The 12,935-nt window shown below is 40.8% G+C and overlaps 1 pseudogene; it reads left to right on the top strand.

Moving 5' to 3' along the window:
- Window positions 1–9,173: 9,173 nt before the first annotated feature.
- Window positions 9,174–10,111, top strand: LOC110314241 (annotated as a pseudogene).
- Window positions 10,112–12,935: the final 2,824 nt, after the last annotated feature.

Raw genomic sequence — 12,935 nt, 5'->3', positions numbered from 1 at the left:
CTACTCAGCTATTAAAAACAATGAATTTATGAAATTCCTCAGCAAATGGATGGATCTGGAGGGAATCATCCTGAGTGAGGTAACCCAATCACAAAGAACTCACACAATATGCACTCACTAATAAGTGGATATTAGCCCTGAAATCTAGAATACCCAAGATACAATTTGTAAACACATGAAACTCAAGAAGAAGGAAGACCAAAAAGTGGACACTTTGCCCCTTCCATTGGGAACAAAACTCCCATGGAAGGGGTTACAGAGACAAAGGTTGGAGCTGAGATAAAAGGATGGACCTTCCGAAAACTGCCCCACCCAGGGGTCCATCCCATAATCAGCCACCAAACCCAGACACTATTGCATACACAAGCAAGATTTTGCTGAAATGACCCTGATATAGCTGTCTCTTGTGAGCCTATGCCAGTGGCTGGCAAACACAGAAGTGGATGCTCCAACAACAGTCAGCTATTGGGTGGAACACAGGACCCCCAATAGAGGAGCTAGAGAAAGTACACAAGGAGCTGAAGGGGTCTGCAACCCTCTAGGTGGAACAACAATATGAGCTAACCAGCACCCCCAGAGCTCGTGTCTCTCGCTGCATATGTAGCAGAAGATGGTCTAGTCATCCATCATTGGGAAGAGAGGCCCCTTGGTCTTGCAAACTTCATATGCCCCAGTACAGGGGAACACCAGGGCCAAGAACAGGGAGTGGGTGGGTAGGGGAGCGGGGGGAGGGTATAGGGGACTTTGGGGATAGCATTTAAAATGTAAATGAAGTAATACCTAATAAAAATTTTAAGAAAAAAAGAAAAAACATTAACTAGGAGCAAAAGATTTGCACCTATAAGGGGGTATTGCCTTAAGTGTGCTCCCACCCACCATTGACCCATCATAATCTGGGGTTCAGTCTCATCCTGTAAGGTGACCTGACAAATTGCCACAAATCTGTAAAATCTCTTTTCAGGAGAAAAATTCTCTCTTTGACAGGCACCTTTTCTTTCTCCCAGCCTGAGATTCCTGGGAAAAGTCTCATTTCTTTGGAACCGATTGTTTCCAATAGTCTGATAGTCACTCTGAGATACATAAGTGTCTCCTTGGAATATTTTCATTTCTCCCTTGCTAGCTATGGTAATGTTATCATGAACTAAACTGTGATATTTACTTTTATAAAATCCTGTGCAAAACATCATTTCATCACTTCAGAATCTGTCTGTTCTCAAAATACTTCCATCAGTACCAGAATATTTGACAGTTTTTATTTTATCAAATTGCATTGTCTGATATAATTTTTCATCAATATTTCCACATATGTATTCAGAAGTAAAGAGAAGAATGTAAGTCCATTTGTCCCAGGTTCTTCTCTTTCTGTCTATTAAACACTAAGTTTTTTCTTTACATAAAAGTATTGACAATGGACAAGTCATTTCAGGATTATCACATTTATAAGGTTTTGCTGCCTTGAAAATTTTCAATTTAATGTTTTAGTACCAAACAGTTTTACACCCTTATAGAAGACCTTAAAATAATAAATTATCTTGGAAAGTAAGGAGCTCACATTAATCCAAGGAACAAAGAATGCCCTTTATCAAGTTTCTGTATAGTGAAGCAAAAACACCTATGTATAAACTGACACCTAGCAGACATTTATTATAAGGAGGTTTTATGAAGAGATCCTGATAACTAAGATGATGTAAAATGTGAAACTTGGAACAGGTAAATTTTGATAAATCACATCATCTCATTTCTATACTTTATCATGTTCTATAAGATGCTGTTTGCAACAAGAAGAGTTTTATCATATATTTGGAAGAAGTTAGATTTGAAATCTGCATACACTTATTTTGTTGGATTTCTAAGACATAGTTTGGTGCTTCATAGTCCTACATGGAGATAAGTTATACATTTTCCAAATATATGGAATTAGTTTTAGATATTCTTTCACCCAGACTGGGCATATAATTAGGATAACAAGGGAAGAGGCCAGTAATAATAGGAATATGTGCTAAGTGTCCAGTACCTGTAAATATGCAGTTAGAGAGTGGTATGCCAGAAACTAGACTGTGAGAAAAGTCTTCTAATCATTAGATATAAATCCTTAAACAGAGCAGTTGGTTCACATCCATTTCTGTCTAACTTGAAGTCCTTTCTGTATAAGACCGGATGTCTTAAGAAAGACATCTACAAATCCATATAAGTGTGGGACTGTGAAAGGCAGCCTGCTTTCTGGTTGAGCTAGGTTTAAATGCCAGTGACCCAGCAGGAGATTATCCTGCAAGGGACAGCAGACATTTGCCACATGCTCCTAGACACCAGGCTCCTGACATGAGACCGAAGCTCTCCACTCCATAGTTCTGTGGCCACTAGTCACACAGAGCAACACCCCAAGATCCTCTACAGGTATAGGAGATGATTCCAGGTCACATAGCCTCAAGACAGATCACCATTTTAATGAGGTACCTAAAGGCCTGAAGGACTTAGCCAATTAAACTCTCCTTTTCAGACACCCCTCCCTGGACAAGGTATTTAACCTCAGGCCTGCCCTGAGAAAGTGGGGTACAGTTTTATTCATCACAACTCTCTGCCATGACAATCAATGCCCTAAAACCATGGACTGCCTCTTCTCATTGGGATCTGCTGTGCTGGAGCAATGGAGCAGGTCTTCCTCTAAAGAGCTGTGTCTAATCTCCTGTAAGAGGCCTCCCTTTGATCTCTCAGTCATAGTCTCCACCAAGCCAAGCCACCCGCCTGAACAAGTCAAGGACATTCTCACCCCAAGGGACACAGCCAAAGCTCTCCTCCCCACTGTTTTCCCTTTGGCCTTGGGTTATTGCTGGCTCAAGAGCCCACACTCTATTCTCAACTCTTCCATGGCATGCAGTGGTGTGCAGCCCAGAGACCCATGAGTCAACTCCAGGAGGTTCCCCAGGGACCTCAGACTGAACTTTCCCACCCCCAGAATAGGGTCCTGCAGCTTCTCACAGCCTAAAACACTCTAGTTGGGTGTACACAGTCAAATTTCCTACATCCACCTCTATGAGTGGCCCTAGAACTGTGGTGGGCAGGACGCAGGCCACCATTTTATTCCACATATAAGCACTGAATCATGGGAAAGTGATATAGCTGAGTTGGTAAAGGGTTTGCCTAATATTCACAAAACCTTTAATTTAGTCTCCAGAATGGTATAAAGTGTTTGTGGTGAAATCATGAATTTGGTCTCCATCACTGTATAAAATATTCGTGGTGGCACATGCCTGCAGTTCTAGCACTCAGGAGATGGAAGCAGCAGAATCAAAAGATCAAGGTCATTCATGGCTGCTTTTCTAATAAATAAATAAATAAATAAATTAATTAATTAATTAATTAAAATTAAAATGCAAACCAGGTAGGAACTGAAGGAAACTAGGAGAACCTGGAGGCCAGGTCTGCCTTGGTATGTAAAATATGCATATATGTCCCATGTCCCTGGGTCTAAAACCAAACATCAGGGCACACTGGGACACACTACAGCTTTCAAGACAAAATGAGATGTTTCCTATGCTTTGTTTTATAGTTGTATGTTTATTTGCTTCTATGTTTTATTGGAGTGGGGTTGCAAGGAAGAGGGTCAGATATGAGGGAATGGAGAGATGAGCAAGACTCGGAAGCATGATATGAAACTCACAAAGAACCAATAAAAAGTTTAAAAACTTGAGAAATACCATACATATCAAAATCCTGAAGTATGAGTCAGCGCTTGAATTGCGGACAGGCTACTCTTCTCTACCCTGGAGTCTTCAATTCCATCTCTCTTCACAATGCTCAAAATATCCCACTTCTCCTTTCTCTCCTAACTGACCAACACATACTCATACCACATTTTGATGCCTCCTTTGTGCTGGCCATATGGGTGATGGACCTCTGCACAACATCCTCCTTCCATGCTGTTTGGCATGCATGGTGACAAGTAGGTGTCTAATGCCCATGCATTGGAGGACACGTCTGTGGGTGACATGGCAGTCCATAGGTCTCTGTCTACCTTCCCAGTCCTGGGCTGTGCTGCCTGGATTTGATTTGATTTGATTTGATTTGATTTGATTTGATTTGATTTGATTTTTTATGAGTTCAACACATAAGACAACTTTGGCCATCAAGCCAGGCCTCAAGCTAGGATAAACAAAGGACCGCCATCTGATCTGCCCCTGACTGATATAAGAAGGAAACTATCAACAAGGTATCTCTTAACCTTGAGATTCTACCTCACACCAGTCAGAATGACTAACATCAAAATCTCAGGTGACAGCACATGTTGGCAAGGATGTGGAGAAAGAAGAACGCTCCTCCATTGTTGGTGGGATTGCAAATAGGTACAACCACTTTGGAAATCAGTTTGGCAGTTCCTCAGAAAATTGGACATAGTATCACCTAAGGACCCAGGTATACCACTCCTGTGCATATACCCAGAAGATGCACCAACATATACATGCTCTACTATGTTCACAGCAGCTTTATTTATAATAGCCAGTAGCTGGAAACAACCCAGATATCCTGAAGCAGAGGAATAGATACAGAAAATGTGCTACATTTACACAATGGAATACTAGACAGCTATTCAAAACAATAACTTCATGAAATTATTAGGCAAATGGGTGGAATTAGCAAATATCATACTGAGTGAGGTTGCACAGTCACAAAAGAACACACATGGTATGCACTCACTAATAAATGGATATTTGCCCCAAAACTCAGAATATCCAAGATACATTTCACAGACCACATGAAGCTCAAGAAGGAATACCAAAGTGTGAATATTTCTTTCCTTCTTAGAAGGGGTAACAAAATACTCACAGGAGCAAATATGGAGACAAAATGTGGAGCACAGACTGAAGGAAATGCATATACTATTGTGGATGCAATCAAGTACATGCTGACAGTAGCCTGATATAGCTGTCTCCTGAGAGACCACTCGGGAAATCAATCTGGCGGTTCCTCAGAATATTGGACATAGTACTACCTAAGAACCTAGGAGTACTACTCCTGGGCATATACTTAGAAGGTGCTCTAACAGGTTATAAGGACACATGTTCCACTATGTTCATAGCAGCCTTATTTATAATAGCCAGAAGCTGGAAAGAACCCAGATGTCCCTCAACAGGGGAATGGATACAGAAAATGTGGTACATTTGCACAATGGAGTACTACTCAGCAATTAAAAACAATGAATTCATGAAATTCTTAGGCAAATGGATGCATCTGGAGGATATCATCCTGAGTGAGGTAACCCAATCACAAAAGAATATACAAGATATGCACTCACTGATAAGTGGATATTAGCCCAGAAACTTAGAATATCCAAGAGACAATTTGCAAAACACATGAAACCCAAGAAGAAGGAAGACCAAAGTGTGGATACTTTACTCCTTCTTATAATGGGGAAAAATACACATGGAAGGAGTTACAGAGATAAATTTCATAGCTGAGACAGAAGGAAAGACCATCCAGAGACTGCCCCACCCAGGGAACCATCCCATATACAACCACCAAACCCAGACACTATTGCATATGCCAGAAAGATTTTGCTAAAAGGTCCCTGATATAGCTCTCTTTTGTGAGTCTATACAAATGCCTGGCAAATACAGAAGCAGATGCTCACAGTCATCTATAGGATGGAACACAAGGCCCCCAATGGAGGAGCTAGAGAAAGTACCTAAGGAGCTAAAGGGGTCTGTAACCCTATAGGAGGAACAACAATATGAACTAACCAGTACCCCCAGAGCTGTGTCTCTAGTTGCATATGTAGCAAAGGATGGCCTAGTCGGCCATCAATGGGAGAAGATGCCCTTGGCATTGCAAAAATCATATGCCCCTGTACAGGGGAATGCCAGGGTCAGGAAGTGGAAGTGGATGGGTTTGGGAGCAGGGCGGGGAGAAGGCCCTGGGGCCTTGGAGGATAGCATTTGAAATGTAAATGAAGAAAATATCTAATAAAAAATACTAAAAAAAAAAGAGTTATAACATGGAAATTTCTTGTTTCTTTGGAGAGTCATTTAGGTCATACTGATATTTTCCTGGGGCAGACAGGTAAAAGAATGTTTTGCTAAAGCAAACAAATGAAAGAATGTTTTGCTGAAGCACACACAGGTGAGATGATTTTTCCTGAAAACAGACATGTGAAATGATACATGATATTTAGGAAAAAATATAAATATGACCACAGATAGTAGTACAAAACTTGTGCTTTGGTACGCCTTGCACAGATGATACTCTGACACTACTTGGCCTTGTACCACATTTTGATCTTCCCTTGTCATGACTTTGTAGAGAGTAACTCAGCAAAGAAGTTTCGTTATATTCTGGTGAGTTCTTGCTGCTTCCATGGACTCATGCTGGCATTGTGGTTTATTCTCACAGAGCTGCTGCTGATTCATCTGCAGCATTCACCAAGTGGACTGGACTGAAGCTGCTGATTGATGTTTGGTGGCTTGCTAGTAGACTCAACTGCTGATATCCTGACAACAAAGATTAGAATTGCCCCAAAGAATGGTTTGTAAATAGGTCCACTTCCCCAATGTTCTAATAAATTTTGTTTTCCACTCCCTCTGGTGGGTGGTGGGTTAGAAGGGAGGTTTAATCATTTGAGAATCCTGATTAAAGTAGGTTTTGAAAAATATAAACCAACAGAGTTGCCTTGGTCATGTGTCTCTTCACAACAATAAAACCCCAACTAAGACATCCTCCATTGACATATACAGTTGTGGGGTCCTACTGTAGAAAATGGGAAGATTTTTCCAGTTGAATGGCTACATGGCAAAAGTCAGAAGATGCCTTGAAAGGAGCTTCTCAAAAGTATACNTCTTACTACATAAAACCAGAGTACAGTATTTTGGTCATTATTTTGATAAGTTTTTAAACATGAGTACAACAGAAAGCCCTGATACTCTTAACATTGAACATTGAAGCCAGACATTGAAAATGGTTAGCTTTCAACTTCCTTTTTGCTTGGCTAATTTTTTTGATTGATGAGTGATGATCAATTTTCTATATTGCTATGATACAGAAGCTTCAAGGCTATATTTATAACACCATCTTTACAGACACTGATTTAGATTATGTCTCAGAGTAATGAAGCTCTAATCACTTCAAACAACATTGATAGGGAAAATNCCAAAGAGACAATATTTGACATAGGAAACCCATTTGTGCTTACTTAGGGTCAGAATGACATGCAACCTCAACTTTAGCACTCATTTCCCATCTTTCAATTTAAATAGCACTGTCAACTTTGTCTACAAAGGAAAACTCTCCTTCTAGACTTGTAGACTACACCCTTTGAACAGTGTTTGATAAAAGGGAGTCTGGAGACCTTTAAGAATGGAATTAAAGTCTACTAAAATTAAAACACACATTCACATACACACATACTTATGTGTGTGGGGGAGGAGAGAGAGAGAGAGAGAGAGAGAGAGAGAGAGAGAGAGAGAGAGAGAGAGAGAGAGAGAGAGAGATCTATTGTAAAGACACTTAACTGTTCTTAAGATCCTCTCTTTAAAAATCCATAACCATGTTTGGGTGTATCTTATTTGTTCCCTGACAGCACCTCTCTTTATATTAACGCTGTACTTAAAATTCATGTTGAAAATGTCTTTTTATAAAGTCCAATTCTGAGTCATAGTAGCTCATTCTGAAATTCTTTTTTTGTAGGGAAGCCAGGAATCCTTGGTTTACTTGAGTGAAAGTCCCTAAAGGAGAAAGGAACTTCTTAGACTACTACCAGAGACAGCTCATTGTTTCCGTCCCTGATAACCATGACAAACTCACAGAATACAGACAACCACAGTGCTTATGTTTAGTGAGTCCTTATAAAGGATATCATAAATGATACTGATTTTTAAAAATCTAATGAAGTGATGTATATATGTCTGTCTGTCTGTCTGTCTGTATGTATGTATGTATGTATGTATGTATGTATTGTAGAAGGGGAGGTTGGTATATCACCTTTCTAGTGCCTTTACATGTTTAGAAAACAAAGATCTCATGAAAATTCCCAGGGCTTTTTAAAATTAGTTTGCTTGTTTATTTATTTATTTATTTATTTATTTATTTATTTATTTATTTATTTATTTATTTATGTTCTGATATCAGTTTCCCTCTCTCCTTCCAGTCTCACCCTTTCCCCCCATATCTGCCCTCCTCCCTTTCTCCTCAGAAAAAGGGAGGCCTCCCATGGATAACAACAAGCCTTAGAATATCAAGTTGCAGTAGGTCTAGGCACATATCCTCCTAATAATGCCAGGCAAGGCAGCCCAACAGTGAGGGGAAAGGGATGGGATTTAAAGGCAGGCAACAAAGTCAGAGAGAGTCCCTGCTCTTGCTCTTAGGGGTACCATGTGAACACCAAGCTGCCCATCTGTTACATATGGGTAAAAGACCTAGATTCATCACACTCATGCTCCCTCTTTGGTGGTTCAGCTGCTGTAAGGCGCTATAAACCCAGGTTGGTTGGTTGTGTAGGTTTCCTTGTGGTGTCCTTGACCTCTCTGGCTCAGCGTTTCCCTTCTTGGAAACTAGTGTGCCCAAGGAAAAAGAAAGGCAGGAGAAAGTGCAAGGAGAGTTCTATGGGGTATTTTGAGGATGTTTTTCTTTGAGAGACAGACTGTTGTGGTCATGATTTGCCTCTAGATTTATCAGGATGCATTGCAACTTCTCTGTTGACAGTAAACTGGGGCACATTAGGTTTGTAACTATCCTGGAATCAGAAAAGATATGAAGAAAACGTATGCTCTTCCCCCTTGGATACCAGACTATTGAAACAATGGTTCCCAAGAATGGAATTTGGGGCCAGAGAAATGATTTAGTGGTTAAGAGCTTTGCTGTGATCCTTCTCTTCCCCTTCCCCTACAGGGAAACGCTAAGACCAGGCACCAAGGCTGTGCTGGAGCAGCTGGAGCCTCAGCTGCAGTTAGCCTCCACCCCCACCCCCATGTGTCCAGGGCTAGCATTCCTGATTGTGACATCACACCCACCCCTGGGCCATGAAACTTGTCACTAGGAAGAAAGACTCAGTTGGAGAATAGCCAACAAGATGAGATACTCATAGCATCTCCTGTGTGGCACTGAGCTGAGGCGTCAGTGGCTTGGATGCTTGTCAACAGGGAACCTGCCCTCATCACTTAGAAGGGCCTGGTTTTCAGTGATGAGACATGGGTTATGATGTAACCCGTTTCCAGGGGCTCATTGATGAGGACCTTATCTGCCCTATTTGCAATGGAGTCTTGGAGGCTCCAGTACAGGCACCTCATTGTGAGCATGCCTTCTGCAATGCCTGCATCATCCAATGCTTTTCTCAGCAGCAAACATGTCCAGTAGACCATGGAATTTTCACGGTTGCCCAACTGCGCCCAGTACCTCAGATCATGCAAAACATGTTGTCAAAGTTAGAGATTGCCTGTGACAACACTGTGTTTGGCTGCAGTGCTCATGTCAGACTTGACAACCTAATGTCACACCTCAGTGTCTGTGAGTACAACATGAAGCAGCCTGTGACCTGTGAGCAGGGCTGTGGGCTGGAGATGCCCAAAGATGAACTGCCAAACCATAATTGCATTAAGCACCTGTGCTCCGTGTTCCAGCAGCAGCAGATGCTCATCTCAGAGCTGGAGAAAACATCGGCTAAACACAAGCACCAACTGGCAGAACAGAAGCACGAAATTCATCTGATGAAGGCATATATGCGAGTCATCCACAGAGTCAACCCCAACCTTCAGAACCTAGAGGAGATCCTCGAGTGGGTGAACTCCCCACAACCACCAGCAATTGAGACCCACTGGGAAGGGATGATCTCCCCTCCTCACACTGTGATCCAGATTGTAAACAACCACTCCACTGTGGAAAGTGGAAGCCCAACCTCTCCTAACAATGAATTGAACGAAAACGACCATGAATACAGCAGGTCTGAGGATCTCTCCACACTAGAGACAAGACAGATGAACTAGCGCTACTATGAGAACTTCATGACAAGGACATTCCTGGCAATCAGGCTGTATTGGTGATGGCCTGCAAGAACTAGAACATGGGTGACAACGTGATGCAGGAACCAGATCTCATCATGATATTTGCTCATGGTGAAGAGGATATATAAGTTCATAACTGGATATCAGGAAGAGTTAGAGTTGGAAAAACCCATTGCTCCAGCAGCTGAACCCTGACTTCTCCCACAACCCTATGTCACAGCTTGTACACGATTCATGTACTCCCTGCTTTTCTGGAATGAAGGACCTGGGACATTTTGTTCAGCCTTTCAGCACGGAACCCTAATTCTTGCCTTTTGCTATATTCCTTCCCCCACAAGATCTATAAAATTTTCAGTCATGGTGGAAAAATCCATAATTTTGTATTTTCCTGACTAAGAACCCTGGTTTCCAAATACTTGCAGAAGGCACAAAGAAATTTGTTTTCCCTAGAGGATCAGGGTGGAGTGAGGAATTTCTTTCTTTCTTTTTTTTTCTTCTTTTATTGTTTTTTATTAGATATTTTCTTTACTTACATTTCAAATGTTATCCCCTTTCCTGGATTCCTCTCTGAAGACCACCTATCCCCTACCCTTACTCCTGCTCATCAAACCACTCACTTCGATTCCTGACCCTGGCATTACCCTACACTGGGTCATAGAGCCTTCAATTAAGAAAGGGCCTTTCCTCTCATTGATGGCCAATAAAGCCATCCTCTGCTACATATGCAGCTGAAACCATGGCTCCCTCCAAGTGTGCTCTTTGGTTGGTGGTTTACTCCCTGGGAGTTCTGGGGGTACTGGTTGGTTCCTATTGTTGTTCCTCCTAAGGAGCTGCAAACCCCTTCAGCTCCTTGGGTCATTTCTCTAGTTCCTCCAATGAGGATTCTGTGCTCAGTCCAATGTTTGGCTGAGAGCATCCAACTATATTTTTGTCAGGAACTGGTAGAGCCCCTCAGGAGTGGTTGTACAAGTTTTCAATCCCACCAGTAATGGAGGAATGTTCCTCTTTCTCCACATCCTCTCCAGCATCTGTCACCTGAGCTTTTGATCTTAGTTATTCTGACTGGTGTGAGGTGGAATCTCAGGGTTGTTTTATTTTCATTTCCCTGATGACTAAGGATGTTGAACATTTCTGTAGGTGCTTCTTTTCCATTCCAAGTTCCTCAGTTGAGAATTCTTTGTTTAGCTCTGTACCCCATTTTTAATAGGTTATTTGAATCTCTGGAGTCTAGCTTCTTGAGTTCTTTGTATATATTGGATTAATATCAGATGTATTAATGTCAGATGTAAGGTTGGTAAAGATCTTTTCCCAATCTGTTCATTCCCATTTTGTCCTATTGACAGTTTTCATTGACTTAAAGAATCTTGGCACTTTTATGAGGTTCCATTTGTCAATTCTTAGAGCTTAAGCTATTGGTGTTATGTTAAAAAATTTTCCCCTGTGCCTATGTCCTCCTCGAGGTTCTACCCCACTTCCTTTTCTATTAGTTTCAGTGTATGTGGTTTTATGTGAAGATCCTTGATCCACTTGGACTTGAGCTTTGTACAAGGAGATAAGAATGGATCTATTTGCATTCTTCTACATGCTGACCACCAGTTGAACCAGCACCATTTGTTGAAAATGCTGTCTTTTTTCCACTGGATGGTTTTACCTCCTTTGTCAAAGATCAATAAGTGTGTGGGTTCATTTCTGGGTCTTCAGTTCTATTCCATTGATCTACTTGCCTGTCACTGTACCAGTACTATGCAGTTTTTAATCACTATTGCTCTCTAGTACAGCTTGAAGTCAGGGATGGTGATTTCACCAGAAGTTCTTTTATTGCCGATAATAGTTTTCCCTATCCTAATATTTTTTTTTACTATTCTAGATGAATTTGAAAATTGAGCTTTCTAACTCTATGAAAAATTAAGTTGGAATTTTGATGGGGATTGCATTGAATCTGCAGATTGCTTTGAGCAAGATGGCCATTTTTACTATATTAATCCTGACCATCCACGACCATGGGGGATCTTTGCATCTTTTGAGATCTTATTTAATTTCTTTCTTCAGAGACTTGAAGTTCTTGTCATACAGATCTTCCACTTCCTTAGAGTCACACCAAGGTATTTTATATTATTTGTGACTATTGTGAAGGGTGTTGTTTCCCTAAATTCTTTCTCAGCCTGTTTATCCTTTGTGTAGAGAAAGGCCACTAATTTGTGTGAGTTAATTTTATATACAGCTACTTCACTGAAGTTGTTTATCAGGTTTAGGAGTTCTCTGGTAGAATTGTTGGGGTCACTTAAATATACTATCCTATCATCTGCAAATAGTGATATTTTGACATCTTCCTTTCCAATTTGCATTTCTTTGATCTCCTTCTGTTTTCTGAATGTTCTGTCTAGGACTTCAAGTACTATATTGAATAGGTAGGGAAAGAGTGGGCAGCATTGTCTAGTCCCTGATTTTAGTGGGATTGCTTCCAGTTTCTCACCATTTAGTTTGATGTTGGCTACTGGTTTGCCGTATATTGCTTTTACTATGTTTAGGTATGGCCATGAATTCCTGATCTTTCCAAGTCTTTTATCCTGAAGGGGTGTTAGATTTTGTAAAATGCTTTCTCAGCATTTAATGAGATGATCATGTGTTTTTTTTTTCTTTGAGTTTGTTTATATACTGGATTGAATTGATGGATTTCTGCATATTGAACTATCCCTGCATTCCTTAAATGAATTCTACTTTATCATTATGAATGATCATTTAGAAGTGTTCTTAGATTCAATTTGCAAGAATTTTATTGAGTATTTTTGCATCAATATTCATAACAGAAATTTATCTGAAGTTATCTTTCTTTCTTGGGTCTTTGTGTGATTTAGGAATCAGAGTAATTGTGGCTTCATAGAACAAACTGGGTAGAGTTCCTTCTGTTCCTATTTTGTGGAATAGTTTGAGGAGTATTGGTATTAGGTCTTC

This window comes from Mus pahari, chromosome X (genome assembly GCF_900095145.1).
Source record: "Mus pahari chromosome X, PAHARI_EIJ_v1.1, whole genome shotgun sequence".
Lineage (NCBI taxonomy): Eukaryota > Metazoa > Chordata > Mammalia > Rodentia > Muridae > Mus > Mus pahari.
Note: the sequence above shows the minus strand (reverse complement) of the source record. Positions and strands in the feature narration are given on the sequence as shown.